At 34.2% G+C, this 8,026-nt stretch overlaps 1 protein-coding gene and 1 long non-coding RNA gene across 3 annotated transcripts in view; both read right to left on the reverse strand.

Annotated features, from left to right (window-relative positions):
• LOC120417565 (E3 ubiquitin-protein ligase Su(dx)-like) overlaps positions 1 to 3,038 on the reverse strand; it is a 30,984-nt gene extending 27,946 nt beyond the window's left edge. The window contains exon 1 of the mRNA XM_039579664.2: positions 2,493 to 3,038. The gene's annotated coding sequence lies outside the window, so the exon portion shown is untranslated. The remainder of the gene's footprint in view (positions 1 to 2,492) is intronic.
• Positions 3,039 to 3,438: 400 nt separating this feature from the next.
• On the reverse strand, positions 3,439 to 6,465 carry LOC120417949 (uncharacterized). 2 transcript variants are annotated; one of them, XR_008212006.1, is made up of 3 exons: positions 6,185 to 6,460; positions 5,925 to 6,094; positions 3,439 to 3,690 (listed from the first exon to the last, which is right to left on the reverse strand). It is a non-coding gene; the product is annotated as an uncharacterized LOC120417949 (long non-coding RNA). The 2 variants fall into 2 exon arrangements; XR_005605532.2 differs by having other exon boundaries at positions 5,925 to 6,465.
• Between the last annotated feature and the right edge of the window lie 1,561 nt (positions 6,466 to 8,026).

The following is an 8,026-nucleotide window of genomic DNA, read 5'->3' on the forward strand; positions in this document are numbered from 1 at the left end:
GTGTTTGAAAGATCTTTCAGATGAGCTTTGGTAGATCTGATACGCCTATCAAAGGTGACCGAGCCACGTAGCCTAGTGGTAACGCTCCCGCCTAGTAAGCGGTAGATCGGGGTTCAAATCCCGACTCGGACCAACACAACTGGTGATCGTTTCTCTTCTGGATTCGATTGCTTAGTAAAGGAAAGGTAGTGTATCGTCACAAACTGGACCTTATCAAGACACCTTAGGAAGAGGACCTATGGAATGTTAACATTAACCTTAACATGTTAACATTAAGTTGAGAATGAAATTGCCACTGAATCCGCTTTGTAAATGCCGGCCCCGATACTCTTCAAGGGTGTTCCCCTCAGGAACTGGGAATTAAAAAAAAATAAAAATCAAAGGTTAAAAAGCACTTGAAAGATATTTATGGCTTCTAAATCCAGATCTCAGATATTTGGATGAATATCATGTCCAGTTTCGCATTCTTTGGATATAAAATCTATGTTTGGATGGTTGTTGTTTTTTTTTGTTCGTTCAATTCAGGCAGTTTTAACCTTTAACAACCCTATCAAAAGTTATGAGCACTTAAATGCCGTTCCATTCATAATTGTCCCAATTATTGCAAAAAAAAACAAAGCAATCCACTTTAACGACCCCCGGGTCTTTTGTGGTCTCTATTGCAAGTTTCTGCTCATTTCTAGGCGTCCGAAGGTTATGTGTGATGAGTCACCCAAAACCTCTTTTACGCAATTATTGTATTTTTTTTTAATAAAAAAAACTCCATATTACCCTATCACAAGTGCTGAATTTTGGTTATTTGAGATAATCTTAATTTATAAATCAGCTAAAGGTGGATTCAGTGACGTTCTTATAAAAGAGTGATATTTTTGGTTATTTCGATCTGTTTTTCGAGGTTCAAATGAAATTCCTTTGTAATCGTTTTTTTTCGAAAAGTTCAACAATTTTAAGTATACACACATTTAGATTTTTAATCTGCTGAATAGTTCGGTAAACTGAAAATTACGGAATTCGGTAAAAACTTACCGAAATTCGGTAAAATTTGGTTCATTTTGACAGATGTCTAAATGTGCAATGATAAAGATTATATGTTTGTACAAGTATTGAGAAATACATTTGAAAAAGAATCAAAATTAATCAAACTATATATGGCACATTCTGCCGTGACGTTACAACGAGTTGAAAAAAAATGAGGCCTTATCCACCTTGAGGTGGTTGTTGCCTTCCTCACATTGATATAGTTATGTTTTTCGAAAAGAACAATTTGTCCGACCTACAAATTGTCTCTAAATTTAACTTTATATACTGACTACTTTTGATAGGGTTGTCTAATCTTTAATATTTTGAAATCGAGTGCTTGTTGATCAAAATATCAATATATACTTTACACACACGCATTTGCTCAGAATTTGATCCCGAGTCGATACATATACGTGATGGTGGGTCTATGAGGTCAAATTATATGACTGATTTTATAGCCTTTCCTCATTGAGGTGAGGGAGGCAAAAAAGAATAGGTGTATTTAATTATACTTCACTTGCGTCAAATTTGGAGTTTATAAATCTTTTAAAAATTGTACAAGTTGGTTCTAGATTCCTAAAATTCAAACCACAATATCCATTGTGCCATGCCAACCTGGAAAAAATGCTTTCACATTTTCACTTTGCTAATTCCAAGATTATTTCTTTATAGAATAGTGACCAATAATTATTAAATTTCCAGGAGAATAATATTACTCTTTTCTCTCTAGAACTCACAGTCGTTTCTTCGTACAACACTCTTACACCCCGTGACAAGATTTTCCTCCCAGTTTCAACTGCTTAAACAGAAGTCAGGAAAATCACAACACAAGACACATGCCAAGAAAGTATCGTAATTTACAGCTATTGCGAGGTTGTGCTGCGCTCTCCTCCTTAGCTGTATTTATGGTTTGTTGTGTGCTTCACTGTCTTTCTTTCTTTCTCTCTCCCTGATCATGACCATTACCCTCCCGCGAACAAATATCAATCTTTCTTTTACTTTTGGGGGGCTCTGTTTGGCCGAAACTAGCTGAATGTGCGCCGGAATTTTCGAGGGGGGCTTAACTGGAATTCCACTCATTCTTTTCCCTCCTCTAATTACGGGATCGTTCACTGACCACTGCTGCTGCTGCTGCTGGTCAGCCACGAAGCCAGAGAGAAATGCATTGCAAGGTGTTATGATTAATAATTCATTTTTGTTCCAAAACAGCCTTTCCAAATTATATAAATTGTGTATTGTTCCTCTTCACCGTCAAACCAGTAGCAGCAGAAACAGCAGTAAGGATTCCCCCTTGCCGAGTGTTCCTCCCTTGCTGGAACCTCTTCGCCGACGGGGTGACCACAGGAATTTCCGCAAATATCTTATATAATTTCATCACAACTTTCAATCGCCCACTTGTAAGAGGAGGAGAAACGACGAGAAAGGCCACAATTTGCACACAATCAAGCGACCGATCACTGCTGGAAACTCACCACTTGAGGATGATGCTGCTGCTGGTGACGACGAAGAGCAGGAGGAGGAAAGATCCTTCTTCGTGGGGTGCCTCCCGCAAACACGGGACCTTCCCCTGGTTCCGGATTGTTTTTATCAAAACACTCACTTCCAGAATGATTCACCCTTTTTTTTCTTCCTTCACTCTTGCTCTTCCTACTGCTGATAATTTTCACGTTGTCAAATCCGAAAGAAAGAGATTACATTTTTCCAGCAGGTTCCACGGTGAGATCCGGACTTTGCGCGACGACCAAAGTAGGCCTCCAGCACGGCAGCACTGTCATACTGTGTTGTGTTGACTTTTTCACAAACCTGATCCCGTTCGAGGCGATTTTGCACCACGCACGACACCTGTTTGTTCCCCGCAGGTCAGGTGAGGGAATTTTTCACTGCTTGCAGCACCCACGAAAGATAATTGCCATTCGGAGGAAATTATCGGACGAAAAAAAAAGTTATTTTTCACTTCACGACGACGACGGAACAAATCACTCGAGCGAACGAGCGACGACGACGTTCAGCAAAAAACTGACGTTGGCGCGATCCCTGACTGAAAAGTCCGTCAGACGTCCGTCGTTTGTCGTCCGTGCAATTGTACGACGTCGCTCGACAATGTCGTGCGACTTTCGCGCGAATGTCATACGTTTTTGCACCAAAATGTCGTATTTGTCGTGCGATCGATGATCGAAATTGTACGACATTGTCGTACGACATTCGACCGACGTCGCACGGTTTTGTTATTTAGAATGTCGTGCTATTGTCGTGTGCTGTCATTTCGGATTTTTAGGTTATGTTGCAGTTGAAAAAAACTGTTGTTTTGTTTTTATTGTTTTTTTTATTTCAACTGTCAAAATTTCACAAAAATATTTACTTGTTCACTTAATTTCACTTGCGGATCGCCGATTCTTCTCCAACTTGGCTTCCTTCGGGATTTGCCTTGACCGCAGCTTCCGGCTTGGATGTTGGAGGCGGCCGTGGCAGCATCTTGGCCGTGTTGGACTTTTGCTCCTCGACGCGCTGATCAAAACCCGGATGCGACACCTTGGCGACGATCTTGAACCTCCGACGGATTGATGTTTACCGGAGTACGAGAGGCTGCTTCCTTGGGTTCTACGGAAGCCACGCGGGACCACACGGGGACGCATGGTTTCCGGCAGGATCAGATCAGAATATGTTTGTTGCCTGAAAAAATATAACATCAATCAACAATTGGCAAGAATTTATAAATTAAATTCAGAATTCAATAATAATAATAATAAAATTTCAAAACAATACAATTTCAAATATGTAATATTCAAATATTTTGTAACTATAAAAGAAAAACTAAATTTATTTATTCTCGCTTACTTTTACAAAATGTCCTATGTACATAGAAAACCCATGGCGCATTGGTTTTTTTAAAAAGAATTCTAATTGAAGACATCTTAAAAATTTAAATTTAAAAACGTATAAAACTCAAATTACTGCAAATAATTAAAAAATCCGACAATATTATTATTATTTAAAAATTGTACCAAATTTGAGAATTCTAAAAATATTTAATGATCAAACGTTTACAAATTTCAGCATCATCATCTCATCATCAAATTCTAAATTTCTAAATTTCTAAAATTCTAAAATTCTAAAATTCTAAAATTCTAAAATTCTAAAATTCTAAAATTCTAAAATTCTAAAATTCTAAAATTCTAAAATTCTAAAATTCTAAAATTCTAAAATTCTAAAATTCTAAAATTCTAAAATTCTAAAATTCTAAAATTCTAAAATTCTAAAATTCTAAAATTCTAAAATTCTAAAATTCTAAAATTCTAAAATTCTAAAATTCTAAAATTCTAAAATTCTAAAATTCTAAAATTCTAAAATTCTAAAATTCTAAAATTCTAAAATTCTAAAATTCTAAAATTCTAAAATTCTTAAATTCTAAAATTCTAAAATTCTAAAATTCTAAAATTCTAAAATTCTAAAATTCTAAAATTCTAAAATTCTAAAATTCTAAAATTCTAAAATTCTAAAATTCTAAAATTCTAAAATTCTAAAATTCTAAAATTCTAAAATTCTAAAATTCTAAAATTCTAAAATTCTAAAATTCTAAAATTCTAAAATTCTAAAATTCTAAAATTCTAAAATTCTAAAATTCTAAAATTCTAAAATTCTAAAATTCTAAAATTCTAAAATTCTAAAATTCTAAAATTCTAAAATTCTAAAATTCTAAAATTCTAGACATTTTTTAATTTCTAATTTAAATTCTACAATTGTCATTCATTTTACATTCTACATTTTAATCAGTTACTAAAATTCAAAACACTAAAATTCTTTCAAATCTAAAACACAATTTCTAAAATTCTAAAATTCCACAAATTCTATCAAATCTAGTTTAAAATTTCTGTTATCTTCCTGAATATTAAAATTGGAGAGTACCTCAATACCAAAATCATTTACTTCAATTCGTGATATTTTTAACTCCTATTTTTCATTAGACCATTTTTTTTATTTCTACATTGTAAAGTCCTTGAAAAATTTCAAAAGTTAATAGATTTTAGATTTTTTCCAATTTTAAAATTTAAGAATTTTTAGATTTTTTTAAAAGAATTTTTAAAAGTTTAAAATATTTAAAAGAAATAAAAACTTTAACATTTTTAAAATTTAAAAAATATATTTTGTAAAATTTTTGTATTTTTTTTTGATTTTTTTTAATTTTTAGAATTTTTTAAATTTGTTTTATTTAAAATTATCAAAAATTTAAGATGTGCAAAAAAAAAGAGATTTTTTTAATTTTTAGAATTTTAAGAAACTTACTAATTTTTAAAATGCGTAGAATTTATAACAAATAGAATTTTTGATAATTTTTATTTAAAAATATAAATTATTTGAATTTTAGCATTTTTAGAATTTACAATTTTGGAATTTTAGAACATATAATTTTTAGAATTTTAGAATTCAAAATTTCAACTCGTGCGACTAACGTTTTGGGAATTTATGAACTTTATAATGTTAGATTTTTAGTATTTATGAATTGAAAAATTTTGTATTTAAGAATTAGGGAATTTTAATATTTAAATTATTGTCAATTTTAAAATTTTCATATTTTAGAGTTTATTTTTTTTTAATATGAGAATTTTAAATTAATGAATTGTATAATTTAAGAATATTAACAATTTGCACAATATCAAGAAATTAAATGAATTTAGAATTTTCAATTTCTTGCATTCTTAAGTTCTGGAATGCTAGAATTTTAAATTAAGAATGAAAAACTTTATAATTTAATTTTACAATTATCAAATCAAATCAGCGTTGAAGTTTTTTTTAAGCATTATTGGATTAAAAAGTTAAGAATTTGTGATGTTCATCTAATTTTTAATTTCGATCGTCCAATCGCACTCCCAGCACACCTCCTCCATCGTTTCTAAAACATGACTCACCAGTTCCATTAGATATGGAGGCAACCTCCCGCGGAAAGTAAAACACCAAACACTAACGGCTTCCTCGATCGCAAACTGGTTCCTTCCCGTCCCGTCTTCCGGAATGGCTCGCCGAGTAATCCATATTTCCCGTCCTCCTCTTCCTCCTATACCGCCACCAAGACCGCAATCTGGAATACAAGACAATTTGATTCGGTTGTCGCCCACTCCGGCCGGAACTTTCCGGCAGAAAAAGTAATTCAATCTAGAACACAACTTACCTTTAAACTGGCCAAAATCCTCCCAAAGCCTAAAACCAACAACAATTTGTTCGACTCGGTTGCAATCAAGTCCGAACAAGTTCAACTGAAGAGAACTGTCAAACTGTTTGCGTCGACGATAATCGACGTCGAATTGAAGGTAAATCGATGGAAAAAACAACGTCGGGCATGTCGAGTGTTTGTCGTACGTTTGTCGTCCTTTCGACCAATCGATATCGAAACGGTAAAATCAAAACCGTGCGACAACTCGTACGACGTGCGACATTTTTCAAACAGGGATTTGACAGCGAACGGGGAGTACTCAATTTGAAGCTCGCGTTGCTCAATTTTGAGTATGGGTTTTACTCGTTTTGAAGTTGGTTAGGTCTGTATGTTTGATTTCAGTATGTCTGCAGAAATGTCTGCACGTCGAAATCTACGTGTTTCGTAGGGTGGTGCATGGTGGTGGTATTGTGCAAAACATATTTTTGAGATTTAAATATCACGTCTTACATCTCTAGAAAAAAAGTGGAGTCACCTACAAATGGTAAAATTTTTAAATTCACTTTTTCCAGAAAATTTGTCAGTTTTTGGAAATGTTGACGTTAAAACCATTTTCCAAAAATATGGTTTTATTAAATAATTTGCGATTGTCCACGCTTCATACAAAAAAGATTTGTTTTGTATGGAAATTGTCCACGTGGGGGATGGGGGGGGGGGGAAGGGTCTGCGATTTAAAAAAAAGTGTTCACACGTGGTATATGGATGGTCCCTTTTAAGAAAATTGCTTCAGCTAAGAAATACAACAATACCCGCTGAGAATTTTGACACGAGTCCTCGACTCGAGGCCTAGCTCGAGGCAGATCGACTCGGGGAGCGTTCTTTTATTGCGTAACGCGGTTAGGAGGTGAGGGGGTGTCGGCCTCTGTTACGAAATGTTACGATTGGGGGAGGGGGGGTGTGATGAAAAATTATGTTACGTAATAGGGCAGCGAATGACCAAAAAGGTTAAAGCTGCCAGAAAAAAATGAATTAACAACAACATGTTACGTAACGCAAAATTTTCATATAAGCACTCATAAAAATTAGCAAAAAGACCTTGTGTTACGCGTTACAGGGGGGGGGGGGTAGGGGGATCACTCATCTGTTACGATTTGTTACGAAGGGGGGGGGAGGGGGAGGGGCTAAAAAATACCAAATTTTGCGTTACGTAATAAAAGAACGCTCCCTCGAGACTCGAGCCAACATTCTCAGTGGATACACTGAAACCCCAACCATGGTAGTTTCTACCATATTGTAGGGTTAAATTGAGAACACGCACCGACGTATTTTTGCTAAAAACAGTCCGTGCTTGGATTGACAGATTAACGCAGTCAGTTTTGCTATGTCTAGAGCGGAATGGTAATTTTAACCCTCCAATGCCGAGAGAATGATAATGATTTTGTAATTGCGACCATGCAATTTTGTGGAAGTATGGTACATTTTACCATATTTGAGTTTACTTTTACCAAAAAGCCACAGTTAATTTAATAAGCAGCATTTTTAGCAAATGTTCTTAAAATTACCATGGTCGGGCTTTCAGTGTATATAAATGTATAGGGTCCTAAAGTCCTATATCAATTTTCATGTACAACGGTAAATACACGATTAAAAACCATTTTTCATAACTTTTTGTCAATTTTAATCCAAAATAACAAATAAATTTACAATGTAACATTTAACGATGAATCAGCTATGCCATCCTTGAAACGAGCTGTCAAGTAGGATGCTTCCTGTCAACAAATAAATTGAATTAAAAAAAATCTATTTTAAATCTTTGATGTCGTACACAGGTCATTGTTCCCAGAAAAATAAGCTTTATCG

Source organism: Culex pipiens, chromosome 2 (genome assembly GCF_016801865.2).
Source record: "Culex pipiens pallens isolate TS chromosome 2, TS_CPP_V2, whole genome shotgun sequence".
NCBI classification, from domain to species: domain Eukaryota; kingdom Metazoa; phylum Arthropoda; class Insecta; order Diptera; family Culicidae; genus Culex; species Culex pipiens.